Source organism: Anser brachyrhynchus (assembly GCF_964034855.1).
Source record: "Anser brachyrhynchus genome assembly, chromosome: Z".
Taxonomy (NCBI): domain Eukaryota; kingdom Metazoa; phylum Chordata; class Aves; order Anseriformes; family Anatidae; genus Anser; species Anser brachyrhynchus.
The window spans coordinates 8,033,466-8,060,147 of NC_137697.1; the positions used below are offsets into that span (position 1 = coordinate 8,033,466).

Genomic DNA, 26,682 nt, shown 5'->3' on the forward strand with positions numbered 1-26,682 from the left:
GGGTTATTTTCATTACAAAATATTTTCAAAATATCCCATAAAATGGAAACTGCCTATGAAGAATTAATTTTGGAAAATCTTCACTTTAGAATGTCAAAAACTCTTTTTCAGCTAAGAGCACTGCACGCAGATTTTCAAAATTCTAAAATGAATAAATATCACCAAGTAAATATCAACAGAAAATATTTTGTTTTGAAATTTTCTAGTAGAACATTTTTTGAAATCTAAGTGGAGTATGCAAATAATTTCAGTTCATTAATAACTTTTTTTTTTTCCATGATAAGATGTTGTGATGAAAAATTTCTGATAATCTTCAATTATACACAGAATTTCAACAAGCAATGCAATGGCATGAATTCTTTTGCTATCTTCATATTCTTGGTAACAGATGCTAGAATGACTAAAACGTTTCAGGAAGCAAAGGAACAAGACTTTGAAAGTAGTAAAGGAAACATAGTAATGAAGAAAATTGTGAAAGATTTGTGGAGTGAATATAAGGGAAAATGGTAATGCAGAAGGACAGAGAAGAGGGGAAGAACAAATAAAATGTTGGCAATGGGCAGTAAAGGGTTGGATAAAAGTGTAGTTTAAAATATATTCTAGTATCCCCTTTGGTTTTCAAAGCTTCTTCCACTGGATACTACCCTAGATAGCTTTTTCTTGGCGAACATATGCAATGGGTTTGAGCAGAGGAGAAAAATCTCTGGATCTCAGTGCCTGCAAGCATCAGTATGGTAATGCTGAAGAAAGCTGTGACCTTAGCTCTAGCACAGACTCTTTTATTCTCTGTCACTGAAACAACCCCTTTTGGCTGAAGTCTCTCTTCAAAGCCTTATGATTGTGGTAAGGCTGTAACAGAAGGAACCTGGCTGCAGGGGAAAAAAATCTTTTTCTTCAATCACAAATATATTCAATAATTAACAATAGCAGCGGGAGCAGAGAAAACTATTGAACAAGTAATTGTTTTCTGTTTCAATGTTCTCTTTTTCAGCAGGCCCTCAGTACAAGGTCGTAAAAGCAGCTGTTTCTTTGTCTTTTTCCAAATATATGCTGTACACTTAAACTTGTATTGCTTAAGTGACTGTAGGGTTACTCCATGAAGAACGTAACTACCAAAAAGTACTACTCCAATCAAACTGATATAAACACTCTATGTACTATGATCTGTGAACAAGAACATTTCCCAGACATATTCCCCAACCTTCAAACTTGATAGAAGAGCTTTGTAGTTGCATGCTAAAGGCTACTAATGCCACATGCAGATGAAATGGCACACTGGTTAGCTAAGGTAATGAAATCCCTTATCCCGGAAATCTAAAATGGAGAGAATTTTTTCTTACAATTATTTGAGAGAAACAGCTGACAATAATGTGAATAAAACAATATTTAACCTTCAACCTTCATTTTACTGAGCTTCAAACCATTAATCTTTTTGCACTGCTGACTTAAAGCATTATATTCCCTTTAATATTAGAACTACATGGATATGCAGGGAGGTATCTATCCCGCCTAGCTCTAATCTTGTTGGAATTTTGTAGATATTCTCCAGTACCTAAATCCTAAATAGACTAGAGTTTAACACATTTTATACAATTATTTTCTGCAGGTGTTTAGATAGGTGGTGTTAATCCCTAATGTGAGTAGAAACCACATAATTTCTCGTTACAGAAAATCAAATGTTCATATTACTCTGAGCTCCCAGAGAGCCAGACTGGTAAAGTATCGATACTGCTGTATCACAACCCTGTTGAATTGCACCTAGATGCTCAGCTTGTAGCAAAACTGTCTTTATTTAATTACAAGTTTGCAGGGAAGAAAATACCGAACTCCTAAAAGCTAAGATATGCATCTCTGAAGGAACTGAATTCACCCTTTAGTCAGCAGTATGAATTTCCCTTCTCATTTCTGCATGATAAACTGAATGAAGTATAGCACTGACCTGATCTACCCCCAATCTTCATCCCAGGCTGTTATTCTTGGAGATTCTCAGACATGGTGAGTTGTATTTTGGATTCTTCGTTTGTTTTGTAAGAATAAGGAAATGACCCTGAGGTTGTAGGCTGTGAGACTTTTATGTACTTGTTTACAGAATTAAAACTTACACTGCAATCTCCAGAGGTTAAAGGTAAATTCATTAATGTACTCATTCATTAACCCGTTCATACATTAACTCACTCGTTCTGTTCTTGAGAAGCTGAAAGGACAGTGCTGTGTCACCTACTGATGAATGGATTTCTAGCAGGTGATACTTGCATCCCTGACAGGGAAAAATGAAACATGCCAAGAAACTACTTGAAGAAATCCATTTTGCAAAGACAGAGGCATCGTCATTGCGCAGCAAATGCAAACAGATGGCTTCATAAATAAAGAATAATTAAAAACAGAATATTAGGTTTCAGGCTATGGATAGTGTTTAGTTTTAACAAACTAAGGACATAAGCCTCTCCCTTACCTCTGCTGTAATAGCAAATATGTCAAATTAGATTTAACACGGATGTTTCAGTTGGCCTGATTCCTCTGTGGAGTTAGTACATTCCTTGATTAAATAATGAAGAAATAGCTACTAAGCAGAATTTGGAGAAGAAAAGCTTTCATAGAATAAAAAATACACATTCTACTGAAGTAAAATCAATTTTAACACTTTTCTTCTGTATGTTTGTTTTATTTGGTGATTAAAAAAAAAACTCCAACTGAAATGAAGGGCTTTTGGCTATAGCATGTATCAATGCATCAGGCTACATCTGATTTTTCAGTAAATGTTCTTGATTCACTGTTTACTGTGACTTGATTTAGTGACTGTGAGTTTTTTTTTTCACTCAGTCTCAGAATGGACCCATGGTGTGCATTGTAATTATCAGTTTTTATACACTGATATACAGGGTCATGACTTCATCTTGGAACAAGGGAGTCAGCTCTGGAGTTCTCTCCCTTTAAAATGGCATACTTCTTCAACATGATATAACCTCCATCCATGTTAGGGCTAAGGGGGAATGTATGAAGGTAGAGTATCAGAGGGGCCACTTCAGAGCTGTTTGCAAGCAAAATGATCTGATTTTCATGTAAAAGAAAACTGACTGAAATTCAAAAGTTCTGAGAACTGCAGGTAGGCAAAGATGGCTTTTTATATCAAAGCATCTGAAATGTCAGATCCACATGCTTTATTTGGATAAAAGATACCTCACAAAAATGTCAAAAAAAAAAAAAAAGAAAAAAAAAGGAGAGAGAAAGTATGAAGGTCATAAACCTGAAGCATCAATGACATTTCTTTTAGAAGTATTTGATATTTACATGGAATCAAAGAGAGGGCATAAGCAGTAGGAACCTTCATGCCTGCCCTTGGTATAATGGATTTCATGGTAAATTGCAGCAAACTAGTAAATGTTACTAACAGCTGAAATAATTTTAAGCATGGTAATTTAGACCACTGGAAATCAGCCATTAGCCTCTGTAATTAACATCAGCCCACTTTGTTTTATATCCCATTACAATCAACATTTATTACCCAACCATAGTTACCCAGTCATATTTCAGATGGTAATAAAATTCATTTTGTGTTTAATCCACAACACTGCTTCCATAATTCCCGAAATAAAAACCTTATGCTGACATTTAAGCACATAGAAATGGCAGGAGGAAAAAACGCCATAACTGTCGGTTTTACTTTACGTAATAACACAGCCCAGGCTTTTAAGTCCTTGCTTACACAAAGACTGACCTTTTCACTTGATATAAAAGTAATTTTTATTGAAACTTGGATCCACACCTTCAGTCATTATTGTTACCTGCATCTTTTCATGTTGCATTTCTAGTGGTGCCTTTTATGGTCTTATGCCTGCATCTTGGCTGCACATCCTACTTAGAAGCATATTTTGTGTAATGCCAACGGAAAATATGTTGAAGAATAACACAGCCATGTTTTAAACTGCTCTTTTCATTTAATCCTTGATTTGCTCCACTGAAACTATGTCCGATACATGATTTGACACTGTTTGGTAGACACTGGTACCAGACTTTCAAATCCAATGCAGACTGTTTAAAGGGACATGACAGAATCCTTGAGCCTGAACAGTCAGGCCTCTGTCTCCCTCAAGGTCTTCTTCCATATGAAAACTTTGGGCCCCTCAGACTGAAGAGGGGCCCCTCCAGAAGAAAAGGATGGGTACATCCCGACACGTCTGCCCACATAACACTCTTGGGTGGCTATCTTCAGCAGTCAGATCAAAGCATCTCAAGTACACAGAAACTATTAATGCCCTAAGACCCAGCCAGGAAAGCAGGTAAAAGAGGCCCCTGGCGCCTTTCCTTCCTCCCCCCTCGAGTTTTGTCCCAAGTGCAGCTCAGAGAGCACAGGAGACTCAGCTTGTAAAGCTGCTATCTGGATGAAGAACAGGTTTTTTGATTGCCTCAGGGTAGTCTTTCAAGATGGTGCAAATAGGACCTTAAAAGGGCAAATTAGTTGCAGACAATATGAATGGGTGAATAACACACTTAGAAATCTTTAGATGTAAACACATATTTTAGAAATAAATACACCAAGTGAGTCACAGAAGTCCATTGGATTATATGGAGCTTTTCAGTGTACTGCTTTTCTGCTTTTCTTGCTCAGATTTATCAAGCTGATATTTACCTCATTTTCAGAGCCCTAGCTGCCTGTAAACATTTGCTAGCCTACTTTTCATGTACATAGCTATCTTTTCTGAAGCATGCTGACTGGTAGAAAAATTACGAGCTGTTTAGTACCACAGATCTATTCTTCTTCATAGTTAAATGCGGCTGAGTAAAACACACTATGAACATACTTAGTTCAACAGCCACCTCTGCTATGTTCCTAAACTGCTTCAGACAGCTACTGTCAATGAAGTAACACGCTGGTGCAGATCTTATTTGTCCTTTCCAGACTATGTTGTGAGCTATTCAGGAAAGGTACCAAGAATGACAAATTGAGAGCCACGGGCATACAGATCTGAACACAACCATAAACCTCATGTTATCGTCCTTCTACAGAAGCTGTAAGTTCAGTCTGAATGTTGTAGCATCCTATACAGACAAGAGATTAGCAATGCCCCAGTGATGGAAGGTTAAATAAGCACAGTACCATTTATCCACATCTCAAACCCGTGTTTTATCTTTGATATGAAAACCAAATTGAGGGGATAGGTTTTTTAAGAGAGATTGCTGGTACACTCCTCCTCCAGTACTCCTCTACTTCAGTTCCCAACTCTAGTATAATTGCCCAATTCTTTTATTGCTCAAACAGAAAATAGTTATTTGATGGGTGAAACTGGTACTTGAAAGTTCTTAAGTATGCAGAGATGCAGCTGAAAGGAAAAGGTCACTGGCTCTTTTTCACTTCTCAAAAGCTCTGATATGAGAAAGATTGTTTACTTTATCCCTGAGTGTACCTAGAATAGTTTCACAATCATGTGTGTGGAGTAGCATACACAAGCAGAGCATCTGCAAATAAACATATACACAATAACAACCATGTTGCTATACAAAGTGTGAACATTTATCCTTAGGATGAACACTTGTTTATGAACCTAAGCTTGCTCCTTTTAATTCCAATACTCAATCCCAAATCACCTTCTTGGTTTCAAATCATTTGCAACATTCAAAAGCATAAACAAATGCTGTGATTCATTTTACAGAATCACAATTTGAGCACATACTTCGTAAGACTTGATAAGCATGTAGATTTCCTTTTAGCGTAGTATTAAAGCTCTATCGTATGTCAGTTATGTATTCATGGGAAAAGTGCAAATAGCCAGATGCAAGAAGAAAGCAGTCTTACGATCTTTTGTGTGGTAAAGGCAAGACTCTCCTACTGAGGAACATGATATTAAGGCCACCTGTTTTTCAGGAATCACTTGTTATCCTATTTCTCCCTGTGATGGATTTTCATATGCACAAGATACCATGAATGCTGTATTTTCTTTACATCTATATGTGATAATTTCACCTGTTAAAACTAACTCACTCTAATGAGAATTTCACAGGCTGGTCAGATTTGTAGTTCAGTGTTACTGTCAAGCATAAGTTCTACGAATGATATGTTCATAATTCACATGGCTCAGCAAAAAAAGCACATTGCCTTAGTCCTTTACTAAGCTATCTGTATGAAACTCTCTACTCTTTCGAGAGTCCTATTGATCTGAACTTCCTTTCCAATATATCTCAACCTCCTCTGTGAAGAATTTAATGGGAAATGCACATTGCTTTGTTTAACTGTAATGCTAAGTATCATAGCATATCAGGATTTTTTTCATACAGTACCTACAAAATATGAACTGCTGCATGTGAAGTATACTACATTAGGTGGAGTCTTAAAACAGTAGCAACTAAATAGACATGAATTACTGCAAAATTTTACATATTAATTCCTTCTTTGACACAATCTTTGCTCAAATTCTTCAAGAAGCAAGCATCCCCCTGCAGGAATTGGAAGGTATAGTAGCAGCTTCTCAAAGTCAGTTTTGTTATCGGGTTGAATTCACCAGTACACACTCTGATATTAAATCAATGTTATTACACTGAATGCATACATTTTTGCCACTCAGTGTATTTAGTAATTAGGTATAACCAGTCCATTACTAGAAATTAAAATGGTAGGAAATGATTTATGCTTTTGGTACCATGACAGGAGAAATACTCTAGATTATGGGCTACATGCATCAGTTGTATAAGCAAACAATCAGCAGGAAGTACAGCTAGCACTGCTAATATCATTATCTTAAAAACAAAAATTCTCAGTAATACAGGTCATAACTGTTAAAATCAGAGTAATTTCTGCAAGCTGTCTTTCATCTTGGAGACCTGCCGCTGCTACTTAAGACCTAAATCTATATTTAATTTCCTTAGTGAAAGCATATGTTCTGATGTACAAATCTGTGGATAGGAGAAGGAAATATATTTCAAGGGTGGAAAATCATGGAGGACACGAAACCTTCCAGATAGTGTCCCAGAGGCAGAAAAGACAGAAGTGCTGGGATGCATGTGCATGTTCTGCTGGTGAAGGAGAACTAGAACTCAGCTCCAGAGCTCTGTTCCTGTCCCTGCTGACAGCTTAGTCTCTGGTATTGGACACCTCTTTTACACCCGCAAAATGCGCAGACACCAAATCTCACTGAGATGTGTATCTTTTAAATCACATTTATAATTTCTATGTTGATAAAATGAATTTCCAAGATACACTGAGGTCTTTAGATAGAAGGCAGAAATATTGCTAGTAGCAATTTAGTTATGAATAATTGTAAATAAAAAAAAAAAATCCAAGTGGCAGGAATTTTGAAAAAATTGCAAAGAATCACAGCATGGATGAAACTGGAAGGGACTTTCAGAGGTTGTCTAGTCCAACACCACTGCTTGAAGCAGGATCAGCTAAAGCATGCTGCCCAGCATCAGTTCTAGTTGGATTTGGAATATCTCCAGGACAGAGACTCTACAACCTCTCTGTTCTACAGTCTCAACCTCTCAACCAATTCAACCATTTTACTGCCCTTGTAAAAAAGTTTTTTTTCTTACATTTAAGGAGAATTTCCTGTACTTTAAGTTGTGCCTATTGCTGCTTGCCCTCTCACTGGATACCACCGAGAAGAGCCTGGCTCCACCTTCTTTATTTCCCCCCATCAGGTACTTATACGTATCGATAAGATCCCCCGGGCCTGCTGTTCTCCAGGCTGAACACTGCCACCACTCTCAGCCCCTCCTCATACAAGAAATATGCCAGTACCTTAATTATGTTGGTGCTCCTTTGCTGGATTCACTCCAGTATGTCCATGTATTTCTTGTACCGGGGAGCCCAGAAGTGGACACAACACTCCAGATACTTTACCCTTGAGACCCTTCAGGACAACATTCCAAAAACAAAGCTAAAATATATTACTAATTCCATTTATTAGGGAGAGATTATGAGGCCAGTTCTGAAATAAACTTCGCGCTAGAGCTCCGCTATGCTCATTTTCCACTGGTGAACATGTATAAGAACTGGCACTGAGGTTCAGGAAATTCTGGTTCTAATCCTGAACCTCTTTTTATTTTCTTTTATATCATATTTTTCCATTAGTCAAATTCTGACTTCTTTTTTAGAGGAGCTGTGCTCATAACAAGAGCAGCAGCCAATGACCGAATTCCTTTACAAACCACTTTATTTTTGACTTTACAGCCAAACCATTAAATAAACCATATAAATTCTCAACCTGGGAACACACTGTCATTCTTCAGAAAGTTCATTTGCTTGTGTTTGGCTAACTGCATGGAAAATAAATACTTTGTCATTTCTTATTTTTTTTTTTTCCTATCCCCCCATTACTATGCAGAATGGTAATCCCCAACAAGGTTGTCTGGTATTTCTCTTTGAGTGATCGCACTGAAATTACATCCTAGTACACTTTAATAGTTATCACTTTACCGAAAGCTCAGAGTGACAGCACATTTCGCATTACTGAGGAACATAATTCTTCGTCCTTTTTAGCACCTATATAATATGAATGCCTATGTTTTTTCCTGCAGCTTTAATTATATGACAGTGATTGACATTAAAACCCAGCAAAACCTCTGACTTATAAGATGAAAGTAGTACAAACTTATATAGTTGGGTGGAGTACCTGACTAAGGACATCGTGAATTGGGGAGATGGGCTCTGTGCCAGCTATGACAATAGAAGAATGGAATAAGACAATTCTTATCCTGGATTTTGTAATGATTTTTTTTCCATCCTTCTCAAGACAGGAGATGAGGTTTGAGTCATAGACAGCTGGTATGAAGCAAAATTATTCTCAAGTAGTTCCATTTTACACCTTTGCTGAGTAGTGCCAGGGTGTGATGAGTGCCTTAGAGACATTGCTTCTCCTTTATCCCCTCAGTTGCACCAAATATTTCTTGCCCATTTCTTGTGGACACTTTGTGCCCCTGAATAAAATAAGTCTGTACTTCTAAGAGAACAAAAAGTCTTTCAGAAACAGTTTTGCAATAGTGAGTCAACAGGAGTTAAGTTCTAAAACGTTGCAATAACACACGATTAAAGCAGAGAACAGCACGGAAAAAAAACATGTTCTTCTTTGAGCAGTGGAATTAATAAAGCCTGATTCTCTTTTGTGTCACCTTTCCACTGTAATACCAGCTTCCTTCCTCCTGACGTCCTCCATGGTACTCTGCTGGCCAACAGGCAGAAAGGATGGAGCTCATGGGGTGGCTTCTATAGGAGACATGCTGACTGTCCAACTGGCTTTTGCCTAGTGGAATGTAATGTTAATGAAATTCTGCACAACGTTCCTCCAACATAAGGAGGTGCACTAATTAGGGTCTCTCTCTTCTCCATTCATTTGGCAATTTTCATTAAAAAACTGTACATTTCCATTATCTTTGGTAATTCTATCCTCTTTTAAATGTGATTTAAACTGGGCAACAGGATAATACATTATTGGAGGGAATAGGGACTATAAATTATGAGATCAGTCAGCCTCACTTCCTCAGTAAACCAAACAAAAAGCAGTTTCATCCAGCAGAATCTCCAATGATTATTTTGTAATTTTAGAATGGTTTTGATTTTATTTTTCTGAGGTTGTTTAGTGTAACATACAAGAAGAGATCTAGTCAGCAGAAAGCACAATATTTTACAGCAGCAAAACAGAAGAATCTGCAAGACAGCCTGGATGTGAATTCAGATCTCAAAAGTGATTTGCTGCTTAAGAGGCAGGGTGGTTCTGTCTTCTACAGTAGCTAAGAAAGAGAGTGAAAAACAAAGGATTTGGGTGACTGATCAAGAACTGTCCTTGAGCCATGTCCAGCTTGGTCTGCTGGTGATAAATTCACAAAGAAACATCAGAGAGGCTGGCCAATATTTTTATTTGGTTAAAAGGCAAAGGGAAAGTTTTGGAGATGTAGATTCATGGGTAATCAACACAAGAGGATAGATAAAGTTATCTTTTCAGATGAGATTATGCAGAATAAGATGTGGAGGGAGAACAAAAGATCAAGAGTAGAATTCTGTAAAGGAAGAAGAGAGAAGTAGCTGAAGTAGTCAGGAGAAGTACGGTAGACAGAGATAAAAGGAAAATTTTCCATCACCTGTTATGTGCATGTGTGTGCGTGCACATGCATCCAGAAAGCAGGGGAGGCTGAAGAAGAAGAGAAGTTGTGGGAGAAAAGGGAGAAAGCAACATCTCTTTTGCAATTCTTTTTGTAGAGAAATTAATTACTCAGCAATTTAATTGGTATTTCATAAGCTTTGAATTAAACCATGAAAGCTTGCATAGGAGAGCTTGTGGAGTCACCATCCTTGGAGACCGAAATCTGCCAACTATCCATGTTTCTCAAATTAGACATGCAGAAGCATATCTTTGTTTAACTTTCCACTCAAAAGAAACGTTCAAAAATCAGTCTGGAAGAACAAATAAGTGGTATTTGCTTGAACACAAGTAAGAAAGCCAAGTTAGTTGACCTTAACTCTAGACATACAACAGCTGTTTAAGTTAAGAAAGTGGAAAACCAAATACAGCATGTTTATTTACAATTCCATGAAGTTATGTGAACATTTGGAGCTACACGGTATGTAGTAAACATATCTGCAAGGTTTATTTTTAGGAAGCGCTTGTATCCACCTATTCTCCCCTATGTGTTGACTACACTAAGCTGAATGATGGTAGCAGTTAAATCTTATTGCCAGGACTGATAAGACCGGGCAGGTCCAAGCTACTGCAGTTTTACTTTTAACTGGGGGCACTGCTAGTGAAGAACACCAAAAGAGGAGGTAACTCAAACCAGTCACCTATGAGAACTGACAAGGCTGTGTACGGTTTATCCATTCATGGCTGAAAATTTCCAAGGATGGACACTGCACAGCCTTCCTGGGACAACATGTTTCACTGCTTGACTGTTCTCAGGTGAACAAATACTCCTTTATATTCAGCTGAAACCTCTCTCATTCCAAAATCTGTCTGTCAATTTTTGTCCTACCATATACTGAGGCAAGAGCCTGGCTTCATCTTCTTGATAAGCTCCTTAAAGATACTGGAAGGCTGCCATCAGGAAAATGCAGAACCATATTTTCCTTTTTGTCCACTGCTCTACTGTCCTGTTACTCTTCAGTTGCTATCCAAAAATTTTACTCTCCTGGAGCACATATCTGAATTTCAGGCTGACCTCCTTATACAGTAACTGCACAGTCATTTAGGTTACTATGATGTCTGTTGCCCTTTCTCGCTCTCAGAAGCAAGTGAAAATTGCACTAACTAAAAACTGCAGTTCCTTCACTCAAATTGGCTAAGTATCAGCACGCAGGGAAAAAATGAAAAATGCATTTAACTTACTTAAAAAAACAGGAGGTCAGCAGCAACTTAATATGAACATGTATATTTCTACAAAAGGAAACAAAATTCTCATCGATCATAGAAAGGAACTCCAGTAAGCTACTGCTGTTTCTTCACAGCAGTCTCAACTTGAAACAATAATTTTGATTAATTTTTCTGGAATGAGTTATATAAATGAGATCAACTTTCATTAGCTCCAAAAAAACTGTCAACTGCAATATTAAGCACATCTAAAAAATGACCAAAATATTGAAAACAGGTATGTGAGAAATAATTGGCATGTTGTATTTTGACACAACAGTTAAAGGAGAATTAGAATCAGAATTGGAATGGTTCAGTTTGAAGGCACCTACAAAGATCATCGAGTCCAGCTGCCTGACAACACCAGTGCTAACCAGAAGTTAAAGCACATTACTGAGGGCATTGTCCGAATGTCCCTTGAAAGCTGACAGGCACGGGGCATCAACCATCTTGCTAGGAAGCCCATTCCACTGGTTGACCATCCTCATGGAGGTCTGAACCTCCTCCCCTGGTGCAGCTTTGTCCCATTCCTGTGTGTTCTGTCATCGGTTCCCAGGGAGCAGAGACCAGCACCTCCCTCTCCTCTTCCCCTGCTCAGGAAGGTTGTAGACAGCAATGAGGCCACCTCTGAGCCTCCTTTTCTCCATATGGAACAACCCAAGTGTCCTCAGCCTCTCCTCACAGGACATGCCTTCCAGCCCTGATACCAGCTTTGTTGCCCTCCTCTGGACACTTTCAAGGACCTTAACATCCTCTTTATATTGTGGAGCCCAGAACTGCACCTGATATTCAAGGTGAGGCTACACCAATCCTAAGTATAGTGGGAGAATCTCCTCTTTTGGCTAGCATTGATGATCACCCAATGCTCCAATCTATCTAGATCCCTCTGCAAGGCCTTCTTACATTGAGCATTTTGATCAACTCTCTCTTCATGCATAGTATGGATGCAATTAGAAACCTATCTTGCTGCAAATTAAACTAAGTGGTCTTGGGGGTTTGGCGTGCTAAACAGTACCAGGAGTTCAGCAAAGAAGCAGATCACTTTCTTGGCTCTTATGGTCTCAGGAGACATGGCTGGTAGTGAAACAGTCTTGAAATTAAGGATTTTACTATGGCTCAGAAAAGAAAGACTTTATATTTTGACTGATACAGTATTATCAGCCTTTCCCAGCTAATTTAGGATGAATACTCAAAAAATTACATGAGAATAAGTGGGCACAAAAAAAAATTGCCAACTAACTGCTAAAACAGAACCTCTCAAACTTTGCATGCAAAGTAAATTGTTCAAGAACATTTCGTACTTATGGAAAAAGTACTTCCTGAAAGTTTGCAAGATTAGAAAGAGCTTAGCTTAATGCAGCTGCTGGTTGTTTCAGATGAAAGAGACCAATATAGGTAGGAATTAATTTTTCATTGTCATTTTGGTAAAAGCTGCATGTTCCTAGGTTCAGCCCATTCCTTTGAACATCACAGTCCTACTCCCTAAAGATGCAGATATTCTGCAAGTGCTCATTTATCACTACAGCTGCAGAATAAGAGACAATTTACCGTGCAGCATTAGCATTGCACTAAACTGGGCAGCATTGGAAGAATGAAGCCTATTACAGCAAGATTGCTTGCCTGTCAAATAAGATTACTAGACAAAAAATGTTTAGGTTTGAAATTGCTGAAGTGAATGGAGTTATATCAATAATTAATTATTAATCAGTTGTCCTCATTTGCTAAGATCATGAAGCTTAAGGTATCATGGCCCTGGGATTATGTACACTATTCTGTTTACTATGGCAAGAGACTGAAGCTACTTCCTCAAGGAGGGATACAATAAAGTTTTATGTGTAGAGAAAAGGCAGCACCTTTACTCACCACAGAAAATATAATATGCTTTTGCGATTCTCATATGCTTTTCCCAATTTTATTTTGCCTGGAGCATGTGCTTATGTGCTGTAAGCTTTGCAATTTTGGCTGATGTTGACCAATTTTTTACTTGCAAGGGGAGTGCACTGCCATTTTTCTCATGCAACATATCTGCAGAATATAAGTAGCTTGTGAACACTTCAGAAAAACAAAAAAAGTTGCACAGTGACTCATAAGGATTTCTATATCACTGGGAATATAACATGTTTATTTTAAACAAACCCATGCTGAGTATGTGAAAACAATCTGGAAATGGGCTCATAAATGTTCTAATATGATAATGCACCAGGGCACCAGTAGCGCTTTCAGTTATAAAACTGATTTGAAGATAAAATCATCATCTCCTTCTTTTTGTGTATATACAGCAGAAATGAAAATCCAAATGCAAATTCTTAGTCTTTCTCCATTGTTCTAATAAGTAAACCAGTAAGAGCCCAGATCCAAATCTAATGAAACTTAAAATTGACCTGAAGCTAAAAACAGTGAGATTAGAATCTCACTTGAATGACAAAGTCCTCTACATTTGACTTTGTCTCTTCTGATTTCAGAGACTGCTCAACTCAATGGAAAGATAATCATTAGCATCTTGCATACTCACATAGCATTACCTATTTAACAATTAAAAATATTCTATACCAAGTGAGTAACCTGGTGCTGCTTGAGTCTTCCCTTCACCTGACTGTTGAGCTGGGATTCAGTATATTGGGCTGTGGTGTTCTTCAAGTCTGTCCAGCCTGAAGTGATACAGCTTTGCTTGCTCTGTGACTGGTACCTGCTTATGGGCTGCTGGTGGGACACACACAAAATGGAGGCTCCAGCTTTACGTTCCTGTGAACACTGTTGACCTCCAAGCCATCCCAACAGATTGAATAAAGCCTCTCTATGGCAAGACCGACATGCACATGGGGCATCTAAACACATCTGTACTCAGATGGCATGAGAATAATAGAAACAAAAGAAAATATGAAAACATTTAATATAATTCACAGCTGTCTGTCCTAGGACAGTTTCATCTTAGCTAGCTATGGGAGTTTGTCCCACTACTTAACATTCCAGTAGTGTAAAATATTCCCTTTACTCCTTGTAGCTCCTTGGGATTCCTCTCTCGAAGCATCTACCTTCTGCGTTTTTGAATGCCAGTATCTACACAATTGTTCTTCGTTTTGTTGGTTGGATTTCTCTATGTTTTCTGCAAAGATTCTAGAAGAACCTGTAGCATCAGCCAGGATAATTTTTCGGATGCTTCCTGTTATCAGGTAAATAAACCACTATTTACCTAAATACAGAGAGACATTATACATCCCTTATAGTAGGCAGCCGATTCCAACTTCACTGAGGTAATTCCAATATATAAAAATAGTAAGAACAACTGATAATCTCCCACCCCAAGTTTCATAATAACTTCAGAATTTCTCTCAGATGTCATAAAATGTATGGAAGTTACTGTTATTTTCATTTCCTATGAAGATGTAGTAAGTAGGATGCATTGGATGTGGCCAAAAACAAAACCTGGAATGTTCTTTCATCATCAAAGTTTGCAAGGCAAATATTATGTTGCTTTCTGCATTAAAACAAAATACAACAAAACAAAACAAAAAACAAACAGGGTGAAATGAAAACTTAACCTTTAGTTTGAAAAATATTTGCTTTACTGTCTTTCTTCCATTTTATTTTTAAGCTGGTGTATATTTACATGATTCTGGAGGATGAAAATGAAGTAATGCAAACTATTTTAAACTTTTTTTTTTTTGGCTGCATAATATTCTTAAACAGGCTTCCAATAAAAACAATTTTATAACATTACATTTTTATCTTTTATTTTTCACATTTCAGGTTAAGATGCATTCTTATGGCTTATGCCTTACAAACTAAGAAGGCTCAAGCAGACAATCATAAATTAGTAAGAAGTTTGGAAGAACTTCCAGAAGAAGTTGCTGTAGATAAAAGCACTTTTGGAAATTAACTTGGAGACTCCACCATAAAAATCTCTGTGAAAGAAGTAAACCTGAGTATCACAAAACTCAAGATTATAATTTCAAGACTTCACAGCTAGATCAAGTGCTAACTTGTCCCTCAAATGTCTTTTATACTAAGGAAGTGAAGAGGAAAAAAAAAATGTTTACATTGAACTTAACACATTTGATAGAAATAGGCACAGAACAATAACCTTGACTAATGATAGTACAAAAAAGGCAGAGAATGGAGCCACAGGTTAGGGAGGGGTTGTATGAGTAACTGGAGCGCGATTGTATCACCTCAAGGCTGAGGACAAAGCAGTTTAAATTTTCTTTAAGAAAATACAGGGCTTGGGTGGACTGACTCCAGGAAGAGGGAGTGAAGCAGGAAAAGAAGATACGTTTAAGCAGATTCTTATGCATGGGCTGCTATTCAGTTGCAGAATTTGTCTACAAGGAAAAAAAAAAAAAGTAATTTTGAGCAATTATTGTACATATAAAAGAGAAATTTCCTGATGCCATTTTTGCAGCTAAATACGAGGTATTGATGAATTTGAACCTTTACCAGTTTTACGCTGTTCTGTAACCACGTCATAAAAGTAAGAACTACCTAAAATGTAAGCTGACTACTGACCACACATACTGTTAATGATTTACACATCCAGGAAAAGAAGCCCTCATATTTATGTACACCACCACCATAAAGCACATTTACAAGAAATTCTGCAGCCTTGAGGTAACAAAGAGACTATTTTCTTTTACTGCTGTGTCTATAAAAGCACTGAAACACTCTTCTTGCCAGTCACAAGCCATCCTGCTGTCTGCTATTGCTAATCCAAGCTCTTTTAGACCTACCTGCTCTGTAACAGGGTCATGTGAATAAACAAGGTCAGAATGAGAAGAAACTACTGTGATGTCTTGGTATCCTAATGCCTTATTGGCAAAGAAAGACTATGTAGACAAACACAAAGTTGAAAGAAAAACAGCAGATCAAATTAAGGAAGCTATGAGGAAAACTGCGAAGAAAATAAGTTAGGAAGGACTTCTTGAAGAAGAAGGTGCAGATAAAAGCATACTTGAAACTCAGAACCAAGACTGATTATACCACAAAATGCCCATGAAAAAGTGAATCCAAACATCAAAGTGTTCAATGCTGTTAAGTGCAAATCTTCAGTCCTTCCCACAATGGAAAATTGCACTACTACATTGAAAAATGTAATATCTAAAAAGTGGAATGTATTATTGCAAGTAGTAATTCTTTTTTTTTTTTTTTTTTAATTTCAAAAATATTTCCAGGAAATTTTTCACTACAGTTTGTGACTCAGTCACAAATGCATTGACCCATTCAGCTATTATTATTATTTTTTTGTTTTCTCAAAAAAGTCACTACAGAGAATTTTAATGCAGAAAAGTACGGTTTTAATGCAGGAACTCTTTCAGCTCTGAATCTAGACAAAAGGGTGAATACAATACTTATGAATGAACCAGCTTGAGGTAACAGTTTCTAGTTTTATTATCATGAAATACCGACTTTCAAACATTTTCTTTGCTATGTGGGTGCTGGCACAGAATATATAAAAAGCAAACTGTATGGGCAAGCTGCCAAGAGAAAAAAGGTTACTTAAAAATAAAGGAGGCATCATTAGAGACAAAATAACCATGCCTTTTCTTTTTAAAAACATTGGAAAAATGCCTATCGGTATCCTTTTAACCTTGGTCTTATTTAAACAAGATTATAAATATGAGATGAACTAGGACTTACTGATACAGAATATGTAACTGAGCTTCAATTAAAATAACAACCACTTCTTTCAGAGCAATGAGACAAAGAGCTTTTGTTGGCTGACAAAGCGGATCTCACTCACTTTTGAAGAAAATGAGATATTAATTAAGTTTGGGCCTGGATAAGAAATTCCAGGTCCTATTTCTCCAAAAGATTTTTGGAATTTAGTTCCCAAGTTTTTATTTTGTTCCACTGTAGTAGTAGAAGAAGAGCTGCAAGAGCAGAACAACAAAGAGACTCAACAGGTGCATAATACTGATGTGGCTCAAGCTCCTTTTGCAGGTCTTGCTGTTAATGCTACCCAGAAGGAAGAGATCTCCAGCAAGGAGCTAGAAAGGCAGCTGGGCTGCCATAGGAAGAGCCCATGTATTCTGGTACGTGAGGGAGAAGACTTGTGACCTAATTATCAAAATGTCTCATTATACCTCTGCATATAAGACCCAAGTTATAATCTTCATACTTCACGGAAAGGACAACAAATTCCTTTGGGGCATGTTGGGAGCACTCCTAAATAAAGAATGTATTTCATAGCTGGGAAAAGAAGGAATGAAGAAGAGTTGGTATTTATAAGGCGTGTTTTCATGATGCTGAATAGAGCCACTCTTTCTAGCTATACCACTGACGTACACGCAGAAGCCTAAGCTTAAACACCTAGGGAACGTCCAATATAAAAATGTAATAACCTGACAGATTTTGCAAATGCTGGATTTATATGCTTTGATTTTGCATGACTGCCATGCTAGGTACCTATGGACCATGTGAAATCTTACATGAGATAGTTCAGAAGATTACTCCTATCTGGAGGTAACGGACCCTACCAGACATAAACATTGCTTTCCAACTTAACTTCTATCTGCTTCTTCCTGGTAGCATCCACAAGCTTGCAATACTCCCCTACTTGCTGGATGTTATTTTTAAATTCAGTATCATATTGATTATTAAAACTAGTAGAAATTCTTTATTATCTTGCCTAAAGCCAATTAACTGGTCCCTGGTAACACGAATGTTCCAAATTTAAATTTATATAGGTATCCTGTTCTATTCTGCTTGATTATACTGATACCTAATAATGAGACTACCGGGAAAAATACAGATCCTGACTAAAATATTGATAATTAAGGTTGGTGTGATGTAAGATCAGGATATCTGATCTTAAGATCTGAAGGATGAAAAGCTTAATTATGATACTGCTTGGCTGAAATGTACATGTCTTCAAAATGTCTTAAGACAATTTAAGACTTATTCAACATCATTTTGTCCAAGAAAACAACTGTTATTAATAGTAGTTTATTCAAACAGTAAAAAAAAATAAATCTAACTTCTAGTTCTATATTAAGAATATAGATTCTCCATCTTGTCCATTGTCTTTCCAATTAAGCTAGCTATTACATCTACTTCTGACAAAAGAAGAGTTGGCTTTGAGGTATTCTTACAACAAAATAGTAACTGCATGAAGTGGAGCTTGGACATACCATGCCAATGAGACTGCAACAAGCCTAAGATGCCTGTAAGACTACTTAAAATCTTGCAAAACTATCTGGAGTAACTACTTCTGTCAAAATCTGTGTTACTGTGAGTAAAAAATGTCAACTCGATATTAAAGAGGAAAAAAATATTTGCAATATATATGGTGAATATGCATATTCAATTTCTTCAGACTCAAAATGAAACCTTATTAATTACAAAATTATTTCTTCTATGACATTGTCAGTATCCACTTTTAATGCAAAACACCAAATTAAATACTAAAATATTCCATGAATCCTGAAAATGTCTCCAGATTGAATAAGATAAATAAAAGAAATTCCAAAATAAAAGACTTTTGTGTCTCCACTTTTCCCTTTTAATTATAAAGCATTCATTTAAATTATTTCTAATTTTTAGTTCAATATTTGCAGTGTCTGTGAATGCCACCTCACAATTTTTCCACTAGTAGAAGTGGGGTACAGAAATGAAAACAGCAGTTGGTAAGCACAGACAAATAAGTCAATTAAACCTTGTAGTTAACTTGCAAAGAAAGTATATTTTTGCCTGACAAATTTGGTGGCCTTATATAATGGGGTTACTGCACTGGTGGATAGCGGAAGAGCAACTGACACCATCTACCTAGACTTGTACAAAGAATTTGACGCTGTCCCCCATGATATCCTCGTCTCTAAATTGGAGAGACGTGGATGTGACAGATGGACTACTCAGTGGGTAAGGAACTGGCTGGATGGTTGGATGTAAGGAGCTGCAGTCAATGGTTCAATGTCCAAGCGGAGATCAGTAAACAGAAGTGTTCCTCAGGGGTCAGTACGGGGCCAGAGCTGTTTTAACATCTTTGTTGGTGACATGGACAGTGGGATTGAGTGAACCCTCAGCAATTTTGCTGATGACACCAAGCTGTGTGGTGTGGCCAACAAGTTGGAGGGAACGGATGCCATCCAGAGGGACCTGGGCAGGCTTGAGAGGTGGGTCTGTGCAAACCTCATGAGGTTCAACAAGGCCAAGGGCAAGGTCCTGCATCTGAGCTGGGGCAATCCCAAGCACAAATACAGGCTGGGTGGACAATGGGGGCCTTCAGGAAAGCTGGGGAGGGACTCTGTCAGGGGGTGTAGTGATAGGACAAGGGGTAATGGCTTTAAAGTAAAAGAGGTTTAGACTAGACATTATGAAGAAATTCTTCACTCAGAGGGTGGTGAGGCACTGGAACAGGTTGCCTGGAGAAGATGTGGATGCCCCATCCCTGGAAGTGCTCAAGGGCAGGTTGGATGGGGCTTTTGGCAACCTGGTCTGGTGGGAGGTGGCCCTGCCCATGGCAGGGGGTTGGAACTATATATATAATTATATATATATATAATGTCTTTAAGGTTCCCCTTCCAACCCAAACCATTCTATGATTCTCTGTCCGCAATAATGAACTTTAGTTTTGATCAGTCACTTAAAATACTATACAGAAAAAAAAAATCAAGTAAGATATTCACATAAATTTTTCTTTTGCAAATCTATGGATTTTCTCTAACTAGTTAGACAGAATTTCATCTAGGTCATTATCTTATCTCTAACATTGACCAGTAATAAAAATATGGAAAGCAGTCCTCTAAGTTAAATACTGAGTTATTTGACCTGCTATACCAATCCCATGTACACTTTAATCTCTTCTTTTGCTCTGCATTGTCCACGCAGAAAACTCTGACTGAATTTAGAGACAGCTGAAGATGCACGCAGTACATCTGACTTTGAGTGAGTACCTTTCTGGTTCATTGGGCAAAATATCAAAAACCCACAAAGATCTAATTAACAGGTTTTCCATGGAATGGCATTTATGGAAAACCTGCATGATTAAAGAAAAAGTTTGACAGGAGACCAGAAATATCCCCCTGATCTCACTACAACTTGTGCCAAATTTAATGGTAATAATTCTCACATAGTAAGTACGGATATGCCCTCAAACAGGAAGAAAAATGTGATGCAACAAAAGGGAACTATTAGTCAGAAATTAATGAACAGAAGATCTGAAGATTGTGGCCACATCTACACATTCAGTGTCATTCCTGAAAGTAAGACTGGAAGTATTTGCTAATTACAGTGTAATTTCAAGCAACTTTTTAGATTTCATGTTCGTTTTCATTTTATGGTCAAATTATACACCTCTTTCTCACTCAGACGAACCATAATTCGGAAAAGTTAACTATGGAAGGATTACTTATGTAAAAATTTACCACATGAGCAACAGATTTGAATCTTTTCTTTCAAGAATAGCAACACTTTGAATATTTGCCACAGCTATCTTGCATTTACTTGACAAGCAAAATAAAAAATTCTTGTCAGTTCAGATTAACAGCATTTGGATTTCCAAATATTGATTTAATGTAAGACTTCCCACCTTTTTTTTTCCCTTACACAATTCACCATATTTTAAATCCCAGCACTTGTCATATTGTGGGCAAAGACCAAACTACTTAAAATTAAATTTCTTTTTTTCTCTAAACATGTAGCTTTCTTCTGCTGTAGTCCTGTTGCTCTGTAAACTTGCTATTGCAATTGCTAGTAAGGGGCTGAGTACTGTACTGGCTTTGCAAGTCCTCACAACTGAAGCTTATCACTCTTACTTGAACTTGTCTTGGTCTGCCTGTATTTTTTTTTTCTGGTTTAGCTGTAGTAACATTTTTTTCTAATTTATTTTACTTTTACTTATTTTAGTATAACCATCATTTTTATATATGGCAGTAGTAAGTAACTCTTCTTGTACAATGAAATATTTAATAAAAACATAATGGTGCAGTGTGGAGGAGTATAGGCATGGGTTGGTCAGAAAAGGAGGACAAGCTGACACTTGAGATCCCAGGGGCTATAAACAACTCAGCAACGACCAGTTAAAGAATGCCTACACTGAGCTGAAATGAAGAGAATGAAGAACAGTATTCAAAATATGTAAAAATGCACCATGTGTTTGGATGTAACATAAACTTGTAGATTGATGAATAAATAGCAAGGTGCAGAGCATTAGCAAATATGTAACAGTGGCTCAGAGTGTATCCCAGAGAACAGGAAGAAAAAAACCATGAACATCAATATCATATTTCTCCTGCCAAAGAAGAAAAGTAATCCCACCATCAACATTTGACTCGTGTCAGTGAAAGACTCAAAACATTTCTGATCTCCTACAGTGCTCCCCAGTTCCTTTCTGCTTGAGATAGACTAGCACTGATGACTTTACCAGCCAGGGATGCAGCAAAGGTATGAGCATAACAGCAAAGAAAAAGAGGTATATACTAGGAATTGCGTGCAAAACAATTTTAATTGTACTAATATTTTTGAGACTTAAATTGTACTCTTTATTTTTGTTTTCTTTTTTTTTTTTTTTTTCCGTAACAATTAGGTAAGGACAAATAAGAATACTTTGAGATTTGGATTTCTATTATAATAAAATGATATTCACAGCTTTCTATGTAAAGAGTGTTTCCTTTTTGACCATAACAAAATTTAAAAGATAATATTGCCCCTTCTATCTAGAACTTATTTAAGCATTCAAATTTTGTTTTCTATTTCCCGACTACTGCTCCTTAATATCTCATGTTATTTCTGACAGAAGGGATGTTTTGATAGCCGTTTTTAACGTGTAATCCCTCTCTTCAATTTTCCTAAAATCTGTACTATATTATATATAGAAACGAAAGGACTATAACAAATTCAGCATCCTATGACTGTATCTCTGATACAGAACAGATACCTAAGGAATAACAAAGAACTACTAGTTCTCTGCTTTTACCTACCTTTGAAGCATTTTTTTTTTCTTCATATAAAAAATGTTATGTGTAACCGCCTGCACAAACAGGAAGTGAGGGAAATTTGAAAGTTTTATGTATGGAGCTTAATCTACAGGCTCAGCTCTACAACCGATCAATGTAAGGCCTTCTCATGTACATTCTTCAGCTGGAACGGCTTATGAAGTCAATTATCTGTTTCAGCATTTGTTTTTAATCATGTTCATAATGTGTAAACCATGCTTTAGAAACAAGACAGTTGCTGGACTGGACTACTGACTAATGCATAGTTTAGTGTGATGTTGCTACAGCAACTGAAAAGATGGACTAGCATGTCATATACTATTTACACATTGCTTGGAACATACAGCTTTCTAAAACCCATTAACAAAGCAGAGGTGCTGTTATGGAGGAGACGAGAATGTCTTACAGCATTCAGAAATAGTTTCCATTGTTCTGAAGGTGCAGGGAAGTAAATCAAACAGACTAAGCTCTTGAAAAATAAATAAGCCTTACTTTTTGAGCATATGATACCAGGGTATTTCTCAGGGTCTAGTTGCCAGATCTGTGAGCACACTTCTAGATTATGGATAAAAACTAATGTTTTTACTTGAGTTTCTACGAAATGAACATTTATGTGCCACATAAAGACATACAGAAATCTTGCAGACTCCCTGATAGACACAGCAAAACAGCTACTGTCTGACTGAAAGCTCGAGGAGTTTTCAAAATGGGTGCTGTGGCCTTGCTCCAAAGAGGCCTCCTTAGTAAATACACGTGCCCTCACTAAAAGTAGTTCTTGTCCTCCAGTGCAAGTTAATTGCCTCTCCTACTCACTGACAAATTAATATGAAATAAAAAGCAGTGTGGTGGTGGTGGTGGTGAGGGAGAATAAATTTAGCAAACATCCTGGGAAATTCAGATTGGTAAATTTTACAAAGAAAGCCATTTATGCATTGTTTGCAAGTATTGGAAAATATGCAGTTTATAATAGTACCATGAAAAATAGTACCCATGATTGGGTTAAAATTTTAGATTCACCAACAAAGTGCACATTTTGGATACGACAGTGAACGAAACATCTGGAAAGGAGTCTGGAGATGTTTTCCAGACCACAGCAGAAAGATTAATGGCCTAGAGTCTGTCAAACTAAATGGAAGCTTACAGAGGGACTGGATAAGGTTTTGATTTAAGAAAAAAAAAAAAAGAAAGAAAAAGAAGAGCAGTAAAACAATCTATAGAGTGGATAGGCCTGCTGTTCATTGTCAGAAATGAATATAATTCTTTGCTTATGTATAAACATAAGAGAGTTTCATAATTATGTAAAAAGGGAACATTTTGTGCTGCCAGCAGGAGAAGAAATTCTTTAAGCAATGGATAATGCCCAGTCCTTTTCTACATCTGAAGTACCAGAGGGATTCTGGCAGTCATATTCAGAAGAGAGACAAGTTTCTGCACATTCGAGACACTCCCTGACAGCAGCAAAACAGTGAAACCTCGTGAGTGCCCAGTGCTTACTATACTTTCCATAGCATCCTCCTGCACAATGGAGAACACGGTGCAATACATCATTTCTGGGTTGGAGGCAAAGGCAGCGTGAATCCAAGGGGAGTATGGTACCTTCCTTACTTTATTTAAAAAGTTTGTACCAGATCACGTTTTCAAAAGTGCTACCTACTACATGGGCATCACTGCCTATATGCCACAAATGGACTGGATACCAGTGTAAGATAAAAGTAAAGAAACAATGACTATCACAATCTGAGGATAGGGACAACTGGAAGAGGAGTTGGGAGGAAGAATTCTTGTTAGAGGTCCTCACTCTGGAGAGAACTACAGACCCTGTAACTGTGCCTAAACTTGTTGCCATAATGTGATGGAGAAGAGAAAGGGCCTTCAATATATCCTGTAGATAACTCCTTTGAGGGCAGTGGCAAAACTTTTATTCACATAACTGTTGTAATTCTTTATCATGGTACACCACTATTCCAACAACATCTCCTCTAGCCATGAGCCCATCTAGGTTTATATCTCAGAAACAACAAGACAAAATTAAAAGTTACATTAATTCATCTGGGACATCCCTTCCCTTCATGGGAACGAGTATATACACTACTGAGCTCACTGGCCTCCACCCTGCCTGTTAGTTGGACCACATACAAAGAGACCCCCTTCTCTCTGAAGGATCTGTCTGAAAAAAATGATCCAACCAAGAAAAGGAACAGAGTTACAGTCTCTCATAATGTCTAATTATCACCTAACACAAGGGACAAAAATCTCAAGACAATGCAGTAGACCATGGCTCACAAGGAGTCCTTATGGACTTCACAAAGGATGGGGCAGAGCCCTGATCAGGACAGAAACTCAGTGTCATGCCTAGTCATGCTCTTACAGAGAAATCTCCATTGTAATGCTTGCTGAAAGTGCTTTGAGCCATTACGGAAAACCACGTGTGCTAGCAAGTACACACATGCAAGGCTGTCAAGAAATGCTCTGGCCAAGTGGAGGAGGCTGATTAGAACAACAAGGACTGGCAGCCTTGGCCAGTACTTTTTTTTCCAAAGAATCTTCCCACATGGAGGCCAGGGACCTTGTCATATCATGCCATCTCTTCTTATAAGGCATTCCAGCCTGCATGTGTAATCTCTTCACTCAAACACTAATATCACATTGCCCATCAAAGGGAGTCCTGGCTTTGGGTGAGTGTATCATGACCTGAATTAAAGGCAGGTCTGCAGTGTTCTCTAGAAGATAGGGCAGCTCCAGTTCTGCCCTCTAGAAATACCAGAAGCAGCAGGCACAAGGCAACAGAACCAGGTTACAGAACACGAGAATTGGAAAGGGGCAAACGTGTGTCATTCCTGGGTCCCTACTGAGTGCCAGCTTTTGTGGAAGCTGCTCGTTTTCCCTTGACAGAGAAGCAACACAGCAAGCACAAAAAGTCTGGGCGGCAATGAAAATGTAATAGGAAAAGTCCTGCTGATACAAGTAATTGGAGGCAAAAATCCATTCAGATACAGCCAAATGTTCTGTATGCCCCATCACACTGTTCCTTGGGCAGAGTACTTTCTGAGCTCTGACACAAATTAAGGCTATCTGAGTGTGGTTTAACCCAACAGGCAACTAAGCACCACATAGCTATTTGCTCACCTCCCAGCACGGTGGGAAAGGGGAGAGAACTGAAGAAGGGTAAACGTGCAAGATCTCGTGGGTTGAGATAAAGACAGTTTAGTAAGAAAGAAAACAAACAAACAAAAAACAGAACAAAAACAACAACAACAACAAAAAAACAACAAACCACAAAAAAAAACAAAAGAAAACAAGAAAAAAAAAAACAAATAAATGAGGCACAACACAATTGATCACCACCAGCTGATGAATGCTGAGACAATCCCCAAGCAACAGCCATCCCCCAGCCAACCACCTCAGTTTTATTGTTCAGCACGATGCCATAAGGTATGGGATATCCCTCCAGCCAGCTGGGGTCACCTGTCCTGGTTCTGTTGCCTCTGAGCTCTTGGTGCACACCCAGCCTCCTCGCTGGCAGCACAAGATGCAGAGAAGTCCTTGACTCAGTGCAAGCACTGCTCAGCAACAACTAAAACATAATTATTATCACATTATTTACATTATATAAAATAATGTTATAACACATAACATATATATGTTATAACATATGTATAATAATATATGTTATAACATATATAACATAAATAATGTTATCAACATTATTTTCATCCTAAATCCAAAACACAGCATCACACCAGCTATTATGAAGAAAACTAACCCTATCCCAGATGAAACCAGGAACTAAGCATGAATGTAAATGTGTTTAAAACCTAAGCAAGTCCTCAAGTTACAAGTTACAAAGTACTGTAATAATAATTTTTAAAAATATATACTATATATTTATATTTAATATACTTTTTTATTTTTTTTAAGATAGAAACCTAAAAAAAAATTTACTGTGGTGAGTTGACTGTGGCCAGTTGCCAAATGCCCACCCAGCTACTCTCAGCAACCTCCTACACAACAGGAGGAGAAAATTAGATGAAAAATGCTCATGGGTTAAGAAGAGAGAAAGAAAAAGAAGGTAAGGACTGTGCTGTAGATCCCAAGCAAGATCTTTTCCTCATAGACTGCTGGTTTTGTAACCAAAGACAGTCTCAGACTAGACAACAGCTTAGGAGTGGACCTGGAGATGCAAGTGGAAAGGGCCATTGATTTTTAATGGCCTCTCACGGGCTGCAAAGTATCCAGCTGCCTTTTGATAATTTTACTCAGGCTTGTATTCAGTTGATTTTATGGACAATATTAGTAGGCCTTAAATCACCTGATAGTCTACTCAGTAAATATCTGATAAGATGTTGTCATCAGAGTAGGTGGAACATACGAACATGGTGGAACATGGCAGCAGAGCTAAGCATAAGTAGTAATAATTTAGGTCATAGCAT

The 26,682-nt window shown here is 37.6% G+C and overlaps 1 protein-coding gene across 29 annotated transcripts in view; it reads right to left on the bottom strand.

The window, feature by feature from the left end:
- PRLR (prolactin receptor) overlaps positions 1-26,682 on the bottom strand; it is a 167,072-nt gene that overhangs the window by 34,983 nt on the left and 105,407 nt on the right. For 2 of the 29 annotated variants that reach the window (XM_080572578.1, XM_080572583.1), the window contains exon 3: positions 2,176-2,257. The exons of 24 other annotated variants lie outside the window; for them this stretch is intronic. The gene's annotated coding sequence lies outside the window, so the exon portion shown is untranslated. Of the gene's footprint in view, positions 1-1,939; positions 2,139-2,175; positions 2,258-26,682 lie in introns of those variants that run through there. 3 more of the 29 variants (XM_080572582.1, XM_080572584.1, XM_080572573.1) reach the window with 2 other exon arrangements.